The sequence below is a fragment of the Triturus cristatus genome, chromosome 4_1 (assembly GCF_964204655.1).
Source record: "Triturus cristatus chromosome 4_1, aTriCri1.1, whole genome shotgun sequence".
NCBI lineage: Eukaryota > Metazoa > Chordata > Amphibia > Caudata > Salamandridae > Triturus > Triturus cristatus.
This window is the reverse complement of record NC_140585.1, coordinates 1,075,835,815-1,075,851,629: the sequence shown is the minus strand read 5'-3', so window position 1 is coordinate 1,075,851,629 and position 15,815 is coordinate 1,075,835,815.

Genomic DNA, 15,815 nt, shown 5'->3' with positions numbered 1-15,815 from the left:
TCAGCACAACACCCATTGATTTTGAAGCTACCCCCTATTCACAAGGGCAGCGTAAATAGGAGGCAGCACCAAAATTAAGACGAGGGAAAACATGGTTTTAAACCAACGAAATGAAGAGAAATGCTTAATTTCTCCTTGTTTTAGCTGTTTCCATCTGTGCTGCTTTGTCCAGCACACATAGAAACAGCAAAAGCCTATTGATTGTTTATGTGCAGGTGTCCCTTCCTGCAGATAAACAATCTTTAAAAAAAAGACCTATTGTAACTTCTATGTGTGCTGCATTAAGCAGCACACATGGAAGTGATAAAATGCCATTTAACCCCTTGCCTGCTCATGACGGAACCACTTCGTCATGAGCCACGGGCGCCGTGTGCTCATGACGGAGTGGTTCCATCATGCTGCGGCCGTTGGCGGCTGCTCCGCCCACGCGGCGCTGATTCCCCGCCTGTGCGGGCGAATAATGCATGTGGGCGGAGTCGTGATAGAACCACTCCGTCATGAGCACAGCGCACCCGTGGCTCATGACGGAGTGGTTCCGTCACGAGCATGGTGAAGGGGTTAAAGATTGTTTATGTGCCTGGAAGGGACACCATCCTGCACATAAACAATCTTCCCCTCATCACAGACACCCTTGCACTAAGGTGCAAGGGTGCCTGCGTTGGCGCTAGGTTGCTAAATTAAGCAACAACACAGAGGGAAATGCTGCACAATATTCTTGTAAATATGGTGCAGCCCTGCGTTTCAGAAGTGGCAGAGTGTGGCGGTAAGCCAAGTAGGCTACCGCCACGCTCCACCACTTCATTTTAATTATGCCCCTAGGTTTCTAACTGCGAGCTGTGCAGAATGTATATGGGATAACTTACATAACTTTTTTACACAAACAAACTGCAATATTAAATACATTACCTTCAAGACTCCAGAAGACTCCAGAAGAACTTTACTCTTTGGATCTGCAAATGTTTGCAAGTGATTTTGGCATAGTATTCTGTCCTTCGTCTGCAACAAAACAAATCCACTTCTTGGAGAAATTACTAATTTCTAATTTTTTTACACAAAGAGAGTACCACGCAAGAGGTGACACAGATGAGTCTGTACATTCTTTCATAGAACAGTATAATACATGTAGCTTTCCAAAAGACACTCAGAAAAAAAACATAAAGCAGGAAGTACTGTGTTTCCATTCACATTCATGACCAAATTACTGTTAGCAGAAATATGTAATTCTTTCTTAGCTCCTTGTTGAACCTTCATGTTTTTTACAGTCTGAAGCCATTTCTTTCTTCCAAGTTCCCTTTGAAAAAAAAGAAAGTATGAACATGTTAGAACAAGCTTCTTACAAACATGTTAAAAGTACCCCACAAAATCTCTCAACCTCTGACCCTTCTCTAGGGCCACTAAGGCGTCCCTTCCACCAGGAATATGACCCTAAGGCCAGATCCCCAGTCCTCCTCAGTGATCCTCTTTACCTCTACAGCTACTTCATATGCCTGAAACAATCTGTCTATATCACTGCCCTCCTTACAGCCAGGCACCAAGTCTCCGGGTATATTGACTCTTTGTTCTGCACTGGACACAATGATTGCTAGACTCTAACAGCTATTCAGCCTTCAAGTATACCTTCTTGACAGTGACTTCATGAGCCAACAAGATCCTTTTCTCCTCCAAGGCTCTATCAGACTCTACTTTTCTCTCCTGAGCAGCCACCTGGCCCATCTGCACCCTTAGATCCTTCTCAGCCTGTCTGTCCTTGCCCTCCTCAGGGGACTGGTCAAATCCAGTAGGTACATTTCTCTCTGTGTGGGATCCCCTCTCTCCACTGAAACTTTTGCCCAGTGATTTCTCTACTCCATTCCCTCCTTCTCATAACCAGTACCCCTATGAACCCTGATTCTAAGGTCAACTACAATCAGGGTTCTCCCGTCTCAAGAGTGCTGAAGTAGTGCTTTTTAAACTCTTCCTGTGATGCAGATTGCATTCTGTGGATGTCCTCCCAGACTGTAAGGGCAAACTAGTAGTCAAATGTGGATGCACAGGTGAGTAAATAAGTGTGTGAGTGAGTGGCAGTCACTGTCTGGCTATCTACATGATGGGCACATAAATGCTTTTGTAGGAGTGTAACTGGGTCTGTAATTGCCAGCCTGACTGTATGAGCATTTGCAAATTGCAAACTATTACTATTAAATTGCATACCATAAGCAAGCACCCAGATCGAATTTGAAACACATTCATTTATATTGGCATAGTAAAATTGATATTCATTCAGTATAGCAATTTCTCTTTCTCCTTTCCTAATCACTGTATTTTTAGTCCATCTTCTCATTCAAGCAGCCTTCTATTTTACCTTGTAGTATACTATCTAGAAGCTACACATTTTCTTCACCTGATATACACTCACTATTTTTTTCCTAAATACGCTTTTATCTAGTACAACTTCATTAACACTCTTTGCCGTTCTCTCAGTTTTACTTCTATGTTTGGTAAAACCTGTTTTCATTTCATATTTCAGTTATTTTGCTGCCCAATAAACATGCTTTCACTTCATTTAGAACATACACAAGGGGTCAAGAAGTTTCTCAACTGACCCTTTCAATCAGTATGCAGGCAACTTTTCAACCCTGTGGGCCATTTCCCAAGATAGAAAATGGTGGCTGCAACTTTTTTGTAAAGGTACAGACAGCCAATCAGGACCCTGCTTTGGTGAGTGTAGCCACAGATCCACCACGGTTGGATGCAGGGAGGGTCAGCGTCCCTAGATATACAAACGTCTTTTTCTATTAATATCTCTAAAACTACTGAAAGGATTTACACCAAAATACAAAAAGAACACTTTCTGGACTAAGAAATAGCTTTCTGCCAAATCTGGTGTAATTCTCTTCGGGCTGTAGTCACATTAAAAATTCCTAAGGTAATTAACATGGGTCAAACGCATTTTGGGATCCCCTATTTCTCGGCCCCCGCTTGATGGATCACCTCAAAACGTTCAACACAGCAGCTGAATTGAGCATCATATATATATATATATATTCACTGAAAAAACCATAGGTTTCACACATGTTATAGTTAGCGGAAATTTTACTGATAAAAAACCAATGAAATTGCCCCGTTATAGTTAGTGCTGGCAACTATAACTCACGCGACCGCAATCCTCTGCTGATGCTAATACTGTATTTAGACACTTATTTGCCCATGTCTTCTTCCATACATTTTTAGCTATACATATATTACAAATATTTTTTTTTCATAAAGACACATATGTCATCAGCAGAAGATTGCGGTCGCGTGAGTTATAGTTGCCAGCACTAACTATAACGGGGCAATTTCATTGGTTTTTTATCAGTAAAATTTCCGCTAACTATAACATGTGTGAAACCTATGGTTTTTTCAGTGAATTTGCAAGGTTTTTTAAATGCTAATTCCTAACTATAACGTGTGTGAAACCTATGGTTTTTTCAGTGAATTTGTACGGTTTTTTAAATGCTAAGTGACTTTACGCCATTCGTGGCGTGCGCGCCCACTTAACGCAGTTCGTTCCGTGCGCGCACGGTGCGCTTCGCGCACAGTGCGCGCACAGTGAGCACGCGGTGCGCTTCGCGCACCGCGCACCCACTTTACGCAGTTAGTGCCGTGCCCACGTTACGCTAGATGGGCCATGTACGCACGATGCGCTTCGCGCACCGTGCGCACATGGAGGACATATTATGCGCTTCCTTGTGATAGGTAATCTGTTGAAATTTTTTGGGAAAATTTTCTGTGCTATGATAAGCCATGCACAAATGGTGGCCTTCGCCCACCATTTGCACAAGGGGTGGAGAAAGTGTGGATAGTGTTTTTTTTATTTTTATTTTTTTATCGTACGCTTACGGTAAGCGTACGGTAAGCGTACCCCGTGAAATTGCCGAAAAAAAAATAATGCCGTTTTTGCTCTTGGGGGATGTTTGGGGACTCCCTCAACATGACTATGTGAGAGGGAGTTGTCAAAACATCCCCGTAACATGTTTTTGGCCATCATGTTTGATACATAACACTCAGTGCGGTAGACAAAATGGCGGACGCCGCTTCCTGGTTTCTGCCGATTAGAATGTTTACTAAGATCTAAGAGCCAATCAGAATCGCGCTCGCGCACGCCACCGTACGCTTACCGTAAGCGTACGGTAAGCGTACCGTAAGCGGGCTCAGATATATATATTGATTTAAAGGCTATTTTCTCAGAATCTACTGAACAGATTTACACCAAACCTACAAAAGGCACTTCCTTGACCTAGGGACTACCTCTCTGCCAAATTTCTAGTAATTCTGTTCAGCCGTTCGGGCTGTAGCTCGTTCTAAAGGTCCTATGGAAAAATGCATGGGAAAAACGCGTTTTGGGACCCCCCTTTTATCTCAGCCCCCGCTTGACGAATCCCCCCGAGACTTTCAGGGTAGGAGCGGAGCGTAGCGCCCCACCTATTTTGAGAAATTCGCGAGGATTCGTCGACCGGCGCCAAAGTTATTCAAAATAGAATGTTGAGGTTTTCCTATGGAAACGTGGTCCTAACTATAACTACCTACTGGCGACCGCCAGTAGGTAATATATATATATATATATATAGATATATATATATGTGTTATCTACTGGTGGTCGCCAGCAGGTAGTTATAGTTTAGACCAAAGTTTCCATAGGAAAAGCGTTTTTTGTTTTGCCAGCTTGACGAATCTCCATGAAATTATCCCAAAACATTTCCTTTTTGGTTCAGCTGCTGAGTTGAAATTTTCTGGGTGATCTGTCAAGTAGGAGACAAGAAAAAAGGGGGTTCTAAAACGTGTTTTCCACATGTTAAGTTTTTGGGGATTTTTTGTTTTTTTTAACACAACTACAGCCCGAACTGCTGAACAGAATTACACTAAATTTGACAGAAAGCTGGATGTTGGTGCAGAAAGAGTGCTTTTTGTGATTTTGTGCAAATCCGTTCAGTAGTTTTTCAGATATCTAACTTTAAACAAAAATCCGATATCTGGGGACGCAAGCCCTTGCAGAGGACTTGTGGATCCTACTACAATTTGATTGGCTGCCAAGACTTCAAGATTTGGCAGCCATCTTTGGACTTGTGTCGAAGTTGAGTCCCTGAAAAAAAGTAAAAAATAAAGAAAAGGGGGAAAGAAGAATATCCTGACCCCCAGATATTGTGGAGGGGTCCCTCAGGGACTCTGCCTGGAGTAAAAAGCATTTTCTTAAAATGTTGCCATGGACTTGTGGGTAGATCCCCAAATCCAGGGCAATTGTTTTTTTGTATAAGCAAGCACGGGTTCCCCCGCTTGCTTTAGAATAACCTCCGGGTGGGACAGGTGCTGGGGGCATATTAAAGCCCCAGGTGCCCCACCCCCTTTCTCTACTCCACTGGCATGCTCCTGGTTGGAAGATGAAGTCCCCATGGCTGCTGAGGATCCTTAGGGGCAACAACACCTCCTGTTACCTCCAGTAATCCCCACACAGTGGGATTGCTGAGAGATGGTCAGAGGCCATGCCCCCTTTGTTCACCACTCTGCAAACATTGCTGGTGGGGGGATGAGGTACCCTTTCCTCCTGAGGGCCTCAGGACTCAAGTGGAGGCAAGGAGGCATGTTTGCAGAGTGGTGGCGAAAGGGTGTGTGGCCTCTGATGACCTCTCAGCAATCTACCTATATGGGTCTTACTGGAGGTAATAGGAGGGGTAGTTGGCCCCGAGGACCTTCAATAGCCACGGGGACTTCATCCCCCAACTAGTAGTGTGCCAGGTGGTGCATTTGCAGAGTGATGGAGAAAGGGGGCATGGCCACCAAAACCCTCTCAGCAAACCCACTGTGTGGGACTTGCTGGAGGTAACAGGAGGGTTAGTTATCACCCAAGGACCCTCAATAGCCAAGGGGACTACATCCCCCTACTAGTAGTGCATGAGGTGGTGCATTTGCAAAGTGGTGGAGAAAGGGGGCATGACCTCCTATCAGGTCACAGTAATCCTGCTGTGTAGGACTTACTGGTGGTAATAGGAGGCGTAGTTGGCCCCCAAGGACATCCTTAGACGCCAACTACCCCTCCTGTTATCCCAAATAAGTCCCACACAGTGGGTCTGGTAAGAGGTCTTCGGAGGCCACGCCCCCATTCTCCATCACTTTGCCAACATGGCCCGTGTGAGATGAAGTCCACTTTACTAGTAGCATTCCTGGTACCTCCTGTCAGTCTAAGACAGCGGAATTCCTGAGAGCTAATCTCAGGCCCAACCCCTTTTCTCACCAATCTACAAATGTGACTACTAGTTAAAAAAAACATAGAAATTCACTGAAAAAACAAAGGTTACAGGGACGTCATAGATTGGAATTAGCATTTAAACAACCTTAGAATTTTACAGAAAAAAAACAAAGGTTACAGAGACGTTATAGATAGCCTCAGGTTTTGCTCGTACAAAACCAGAGAAATTTAGCAGCTATAGTTAGCTGAGCTAAATATAACTCATGCCCCTGCAATGCACTGCTTATGACCTCACATATTAAAGTGACATCACTGATGACATCTCAAATGACATTACTGATGGCATCACTGATGAGATCTCTGACTGACGCACTCACTCTCACCCCAATATAACCTTTCATACACCCACTCCAACTTCCACACTACCATTCTCAAAACCATTGACTCACCCTCTGAAGAATGTATTTGACAAGGCGATATTGGCTGCCTTGGAGCCCCTGAAGAAGAAGCACAAGTGTGTGCTGCTATGAACATCCTTCCACAGTCTGCAAAGCTGGTGTTGGTGTCATATTAAAAGGACTGTTTAAGGCAAACTAAAGATTACAACTATGAAAGAATATTACTTTTGTTTTTGCAATAAGGAGCTTGGCCTGCACCCAAATCCACATTGTATAGTGGTTTGAGAAGTGAACATGCTAGTGTTCATCTTTTAGCACCCCTCATTTGACCTTAATTTTTTTTAAATGATGTATCGGAAAACACTGATCAATACTAGTTCTATTTTTGGTTTATTTTTGTTTGCTTTTTTGTTAAGCGTCAGGCGTGTTTGATTTTCACACACCATCCTTACCATCCCCTCCTAATTACCAGACTAATGTTAGACTGTTTTCTAAACTGTATCCCTTCTGACACACTGCGAGGACTTCCAGTGGACAGATCAGGGAGCATATTACAGTTTCATAACCTTATTGTCTCCTAAAAGTCTAGCACTCCTTTGGGAAGGAATGCACACAGCCCTTTCAGAGTAATTTGTATCATTTTCTTTAGGGTTTGCTGCTTTGTGTAGTTCTCATTGGTGCAGGTCTGATATCTACCCTTAATCTATGTACAGCAAGAACATATTAGGAGATGTAGTACCCTTCACCACCTCCCTCTTTTCCATTTGATCGCCAATTAGCTAGTGAACTGGAACATGCATTCATTAGGAGTCTTGGGGCTTTTGTCCTTCACACATTGAAATTCGAGGTCCTTTTAACAATTTATGCTGAAATAAGAAAATAAAATCACTTTTTTTTCAGTACACCAGACTTTCTTTATTGTGCCAATAGATTAATACTTGCCAATCACTGCTACACACAACAAATGTACAGCAAATGCACTTCTGAATGAATCATAATTGCAGGCAAGGTAATCAGTGCCATGGATAAAACTTTGGACATGATTTAGGATGATTTAAGATCATATAAAGGCTCTTTTGTTAGACTCCAGCGTTAATATGGATTTTACTAAAACCTTTTTAGTTTGCTATTGCAATTTAAAAAAATATATATTTTGTGGAACATTCTTCATTGTTCAAAATTCGGAATTCTTTGAGCCATCGCTGTGTTTCTTGTCTCAATTCTTTGTATATGCATTCTTTTCAGATTTATTAAATATAAAATATCATTGACACGCACATACCAGTGCTTACATACCCACTCACTGATTCATAGGTCTATGTACATATCCACTCATACACGGATACAGCCACTCACACACTGTCAGTCACCCATACAGATACTCACACACCTACTCACTCGCTCACCCATAACGTAAATCACACAGCCACTTACTCACCCATACAGTGATAACGCACACCCACTCACTTATTCATACAGATACTAACACATGCTCCCTCACTTATACTGTCAGTGACACAAGCACACACTCACCCATATAGCCACTCATATACTCCAACACTCACCTATACTGCCTTTCACATATGCAGTTAATCACCCATATACCATTAACACATCCATTCACTCACCAACACAGCCATTCATAAACTCAGTCACTCATACAGCTCCTCAGAGATGCACTCACTAACCTATACAGCAACTGGCTCTTCCACTCACTCATCCATGCAGGCAGACACACACACCCTCCCCCACCCAAACACATTCATACACCCATACAGGTACGCATACAACCAATGACCCATACACTCACCAGACATTCACACAACCTAGTCACTCACCCATACATACAGTGGGACACACAGGGTCTGATTTGGATGTCAGGCGGAAAGCATTCAACCAGTGGTCTGAGCTCTTGACCAACATCCTGAACTTTCCCTCTGACTGCCATATTTTGATTAAGGCGGTCAGAGGGAAAACAACAAGGGGATTCCACTCCTGTTCTGACGGGCTCTGTGAGCCAGTAGAACAGTGGTGGAATAGTAATCACTTCAATGATGGCAGAGCAAGGCAGTCCCCTGATAACAGCAGCCAGTGCTCTGTGAAGCAAGGCGGTCATTTTTCTGTAATGGCCACATGTCCAGGAGTGTACTGACGAGTGGATCAGTAGGTCCAACATATGTACCTATTGGAATCCTTTTAAGTGGGCGTATTCCCTATGCTACTCCCACATCTGGTTCTGGAACATTCTTCCCTTCCTCTATCAAGGCTCCAAGAGGTCTGGGTTGAGAAAAGCCTAGTGTTAGGTTCCTTTGTGTGTGCTGGAGGCAAGCCCTTTGAAGTGTGAGGGGGCAGGCAACAGCTTTGCCCGAGCCATCTTGGCAAGAAGGCCCATCCTTTCTACATGAAGTTCCCTTTGTGTCACTGTCTAGGAAGAAATACACAAACCCCAACAGCGGAGCCATTTACAGTCATGTAACCAGGGACACTGGCAGAAGGAACTCATGGTTAGGGCAAGAACATGCCAACTTTCTAAAAGTGCCATTTTCAGAATTGTGACATAAGGTCTGACCTTACCATTACAAAAGATTTCAAATTACAATTCATTTGAGTGCAAACAGTATATCTCTATCTGCTCCCCATCAAATGGTTTCACTTATTAAATGTAATAAGGTAACCCAGTATTAGTCAATGGGAGAAATAGGTGTTACAACAATGAAAAACGACTTCAGGAGTTTTTCACTGCTAAGATGTAAACTTAAAATAACATGTCCTGCTGTTTAAATTCAATGCACCCTGCCCTGTAAACCATTAGGGACTACCTTAGAGGTGACATAAATGTATTGAAAAGGAAGTTTTAGGCATGGCAAAAAATGTTTACTTCTCTCAGGTCAAAATGACAGTTTAAACCTACACTATGAGCTCTGGTGGCAGGCCTGAGATATGTTTTAAAAAATGACTTTAGTAGGTGGTACAATGAGTGCTGCAGCACCACTAGTAGCATATAATTTACAGGCCTTGGGCGCATACTAGAGACATACAAGTAAGTTAAATGTGCCAATTAGGTATAGGACAATTTTACCATGTTTGAAGGAGAGAGCACAAGCCCTTTAGCCTTTGTTACCAGTGGTAAGGTGCACAGAGTATTTAAGCCGACAAAAACAAATCCAGCAAAAGGGGGGGAAGTGAAGGCAAAATGTTTGAGGGAAGGCCACACCAAGGATGTTAGGTCTAACAGATTGCTCCTACAGCATCCAGTGCGCTAGGAGTACAGTCATTTATAGTAAGTTGACATGTCACAATTCATGCTGCTTTGAGTGCTAATCTTCTGGGGGGTATAAGCAACGTTAAGAGAACACATGTATTTTTCTTTCAGGTTAACCACACCAAAAAGTGGCCAACTTTATCTCCCTCACTGTGTTATCTGCCTGTATTTTACCTGTAGTCGAGCAATCTTAGTTGTTCTAACTGTGGTTGTAATCTGATCTCACACATGGAGGCATTCTCTTGCACATGTTCCATTACCACTTTTATGTCAAGTGTTCTCAGCTCACTCTCCACTCAAGTGATTTCCCTTATTTAGGATAGATTTCACTCCGTATGATCAGGGGCGGCTCTTCCGTAATTTCAAAGTAGCGTCATCCAACTTGTCAGAGTAATTCACAGAAAAATAAAATGATAATGAAACAATATCATTTTTTTTTCTGTGGCTGGCTCGGACATGCATGCAGGGTGGGGCTGGGTCAGGCCATGACAGGCAGGTGGTGGGCACTTAGATGTTTGCATGTATGTTTGATCGGCCGTCCTAGGCCGGCCAAACATACATGCACACTTTTATTGCTCCAACCCATCTGTGTTCACAGCTGGGATGGAGAATGGCCACAGGCTACACAGCAGTATTGAGCCGCAGAGTAGGCTACTCCACCAGCAAGAGAGAAGCGCCAGGATTGGCTGGGCAACCTCTGCCTTCCAAAAGACTGCTGAGAGAGCTCTGATTAAGTCGTTAGTGTTGGCGGCTGAGGCAGAAGTTACGTTTCTAAAAATTATTATTTTCCCTTCTCCATTCACATCCCCTGCCCATCTGTCCCCATCCGTCCGCACACCTTTGTGTTGTGGCAGTCGCCATTACTTATGATGTTTTAATGCATATTTCATGGTGCAACTTTTTCAGCTCTCCACTCAATTAACACATAGGGGCATATTATCAAGGACGGCGTTAAAAATTATCGCCGGTTTAGCGGCAAAAAACTGCCGCTAAAGCGGCGATAATGGGCTTGATAATATGCCCTTGAAAATTTCAATAGAAGTCCATGTTCTGGTGTCAACATGGGCTTCTATTGGAATTCTCCACGGCATATTATCAAGCCCATTATCGCCGCTTTAGCGGCAGTTTTCTGCCTCTAAACCGGCGATAATTTTAACGCCGTCCTTGATAATATGCCCCATTGTTGGTGAAACATTCAGTGTGTTGAAGGAAATATTTGAATATGATCCTTTATATTACCATTATAGTGCTCACCTCCTTCAAAGATTATGCCTGCAGTTTCCACATTGGAATGAAATTGAATTGCTTTTCATTTGAAAGTTTGTCAAGAGCGCTGTGCGCTGTTATGATCAGAAAAAACCCACTAGGTGCTCCACATGTGATGTAACACCATAACATGCAAGAGAAAAAATGTAAAACTATGTCCAACGTGTGTTCACCATGCATCAGTTAGAAGCCAGGTCTTAAACAACTAGTAAACTCTTGCAATGCTGTTGTCACACTATTATTAGGTAGTTGTGGAAAGTATCTATCTAACCATGTGTCTGAAAAAAATTGAAATCACCTTCACACCAAAATTTTATTTGAAATATTGACAAGTAATGCACTTTAAAGGATCCTAAGAACTCAGCCTGTGAGTAGGCCTGGAAGAAGTTAAAATTATGTTTTGTAATTTGCATCATTTTGGGAATTTTAAGTTGGGCTTGTTACGTGAACTTTCTGAAATTACGCAATAATGATACTTCCCCTAATTATGCACCATTTGAGGTAAGATATTTACAGTGAATGAGTGGTAATAACTGATCCCTAGCAGGTGTTCACAGTACATTTATTTTCTGTATTTGTTTTTGTTGGAAATTAGTCCTCAAGTCAGAATTTGACACAAGGATGCATTTCACAGTATCATATAGTGCTGGATGATGGATATACATTTCACGTAATTATGCATAATTTTGCATAATTTAGTTTCAAGTTTGTCTAATTACAACAAAGGGAACTACGCAGATTTCTCACACATCTACAGGTGAAGTGATTGGTGCATGCATGCAGAATATTGTGTCAACTCATGTCCAGTAATTCTGCCACTATCACAGCTCTATCCTCTGGGTCAGTCTTGGTTTGTTGTATTTTGACTGGGCTACCACATCTGGCTCGAAGTTGCGTGTCCGTATTGGGCAAGCCTCTCAAATGTCTGTTACATGCCCTTTTCGAAGCATTGGTGCAAACATGCTCAGCGGAGCTATGGAATTTAAAACTACCACGCCTGCAGTTCAAAAAAACTCTGAACAGAAAAGTAAAAATTAAGGGCCATATTATCAAGGACGGAGTTAAAATTATCGCTGCTTTAGCGGCAGGAAACTGCCGCTAAAGCGGCGATAATGGGCTTGATAATATGCCCTTGAGAATTCCCATAGAAGCCCATGTTCTGGTGTGAACATGGGCTTCTATTGGAATTCTCTGCGGCATATTATCAAGCCCATTATCCAGGGCTCGAGTCGGGGTACCACGCGGGTGGACGGCGTCCCCCCACTTATTTTACCGGGAGCTCGATAACTGGAGCCACACATTCACTCTTTGGCCTCTCTGGGGCGAGATCGGAGCTCATTCAGAACGCTGCTCAAGCGCTGGCTTCTCTGATGCAATCGCATCTAAGGGGTGAGCGAGGGGAGGTAATGAGTCTGATGGTGCAAGCCACCGTTCGTGACGTCACTTCCTGTGGTGACGTCAGCGTCCCCCCACTTCTTCTTTTAGGACTAAAGCGGCGATTATTTAAGCTCCGTCCGTGATAATATGGCCCTAAATCTCATAAATCTGACCGAAGAGCATTAGCCAAAAGAGAACATGCCTACTTGGTGCTTAGCAGTTATGATAGAGAAGGCCCACAAAAATATGTTATGGAATCATTTCCCTCCTATTATAAAATGATATACCTGCAGCTGCGGATGGGCTCTTTTTCATCATTAGATCTGTCTCAGCCATGGACAGTTAAACCTGAGTCGAAAACTTGTTGATTATGTGGTCTCTTCCAGGAATCAAAAACTCACCTGCTCTGCATATGCCCTATACTCCTGGAAGAGCACAGAGGATTACTTTTGCATCTGTGGACCAAGGAGGGGACATGGACATTTCCAGCAGCCGCTAGCTTCCTGCTGAACAATGTGCAGGCGCAAGTGATGACTAAACTGGTAAAACTGCTGGAGAGTATAGACAAGCAACTAGGAAATAACCTAGAAGTACAAAACGAAAATGGGGAGGTATCTTGAATTTCAGCTGCCTCAAAGACCATCTCCAAACAGAAATACATTATCGCTTTGTAAAAGTATTGTTTTTTATTCTAAGCAGACTGGATAGTAATAGCAAGCTTTAAACGGTGAAAATGTACCTAAAGATTATTTTTACCAAGTTACCGGCTGCTGATTGAATCAATTTTGAAGTATTAACAGTACCACCATCGATGTAACCTGTATGAAGATTAATGGTTTATCAGGCGAATCATCGACAAGTTTGGAAAAAATGTTTTAACACTATTTCATTAATTCCACTTGGCACTAACGCACTTTGATAGATTTGATTGTCCTAAAAAGGTATTTTGAAATTTGACTGGGCTGCCGGGTTGACCTGTATGTCTTTCCACCTTGAATTAGCAACATGAATATATGAATGATCATTTGTTTCATAACCCTTAACCCATAATCATAACGACTCCCCCATGCATGTCCTACAATTGCACTTTTCTAACTCAGACATAATGGGGCATATTTTCAAGGGGATTGCACCACCGGAACATCCCTTTTTTTTGCGGTCCGTTGGCGCATTGCGCTGCACCATATTTAGAAAGTGATGTTAAACCACTATTTGTGGCTAAACAGCACTTTGTAAATAGGGTACCCTTTCACCCAGGTATCTGCGTAAAAGGTGTTGCTATGTGCACACTCATCAGCAACAGCCATTGCTTTTTGATGCTGCCCCAGATTTACAAGGAGGTGTAAATCTGGGGCAGTGCCAACACCTCATGCCATGCAATAGCAGGCAGTAGAATGGCGCAACAATGAGAGATTCTTTTATTTCTCCTTGTTTTTGCTTTTTCTATGGGTGCTGCATTCTGCAGCACAAATAGAAAGAGCAAAATATCATTAATGATTGTTTCTGTGCAGGAAGGTGTCCCTTCCTGCACATAAACAATCATTAAATAATGGGGAATTTGCTACTTCTATGTGTTCTGCAAAATGTAGCACACAAAGATGTAATAACTCGCCATTATTGATTGTTTATGTGCATGAAGGGACACCTTGGCACAAAGGTATCTGTGTTGGCACTAGGCAGCTATTTTTTGCGCCAGCGCTAGGGAAAACACAGGGGTGTGCCATATTGTTGTAAATATGGTGCATCATTGCGTTTTGGAAACGTGGAGCGTGGCACTGCAAAATTTGCAGCAGCTCTGTGATTTCCTTGTAAATATGCCCCGAAAACTCATAAAGGCATATTTTGGGGTAATGACTGTGCTTTCGTTAGACTCTAAATCGTCACTATGACCATGTACGTAACTCATTGGTAAGCCTGGGCAAAGCACTACGCTACGCTCGCGTAGTTTGCGAAGTTCGCGCTACTTCGCACTACGCGAATTGCACGTAGCACAGTGCGAACACGCGCAGCGTAGTGTTGCGTAGTGCTGCGGTTATTTTTTGCTTGCTCGCGGTCCTCAACGTCAAGTTGGCGACCGCGAGCAAGCAAAGTTACATCCCGGCGAGACTTTTTCCTTGTTCGCGATCAGCAACATCAAGTAGGCGATTGCGAGCATGGAAAATAAACCTCCCGGCGAGATTCCCAACGCGAGGAGATCAGGTTTCTCATTGCGAGTGGTCGCGTATGCTCGCGACCGCTCGCGATGAGAAACTACCAGTTCGTGTTGAGAAAGCTGCCGCTCGAGTAAAAATCTACTCGAGCAGCAGAAAACTACAGCTCGCACTGTGCAAGATGCCATTTTCAATGATTGCACAGTGCCAGTTGCTTGTCCGCACTGTGCAATCATTGAAAACGACATCTGGCACAGTGCGAACAAGGTACTACGCAGTTCGCGAAGTGCTACGCGTAGTGTGAAGTGCACTTTGCGTAGCTCCGCGAAGTGCTACTTCGCGAACTACGCCCAGGGTTACTCATTGGCTTAACTGTAAAGTTCTTCTCATACGATTCTTCCCATTTCATGAAGGAGGTAATCTTCCTATACTTGCCTGCTAGAAATGTCATGCCCTTCTCTCAGGTAGGGGACAGTACTTATATACTGCACATGTATATGGCAAAGAATAGCCCATAATAAAATGTTGGCAAACATAAGCATAACAATTATAGGAATTTACATTTTCGAGTTTGTATCCTTTTCACCTGCTGTGGATCAGGGGCCAGATCTATCAAACGTTCACACAGTGCAACACAGTAAAGTCACCTTGCTGTGCTGTGCTGCGTGAAAGAGATAGGGCAGGAATGCACCAAACCTATCAAGATATTGCACATTCCTGTCCTCAGCTGTGCACAATTAGCAGCCTAGTGCCAATGCAGGCACCCTTGCACCATGGAACAGGGGTGCTTGTATTACAAACAGGATTGTTTTGTGCAGGAACCAACACCTTCCAGCACAATACCAATTCTTAGAGGCATATTCCTCTTTCTAAGAGTGCTGCAGAATGCAGTACACTTAGAAAGAGGAAACAATGAGGAGAGATAAAGATATTTTCCCTCTTTGCATCTCTGGTGGGGAGGCATACCATTCTGACGCACTCCCAGGTCTTCCAGTGTTGGTAAATCTGGGAATGCCTCAGAAAATATGGGTGGATGCGTGGGCAGAAGCGTTGTGAGCCCCCGCTTTAGTAGCTGAAGTGGGGGTGGGGCTTTGATGGGCCTCTTCTGTTTGCAACTCTGCAGATAAAGGCTCATTGTTAAAATGAAAGGTTTGGTGAAT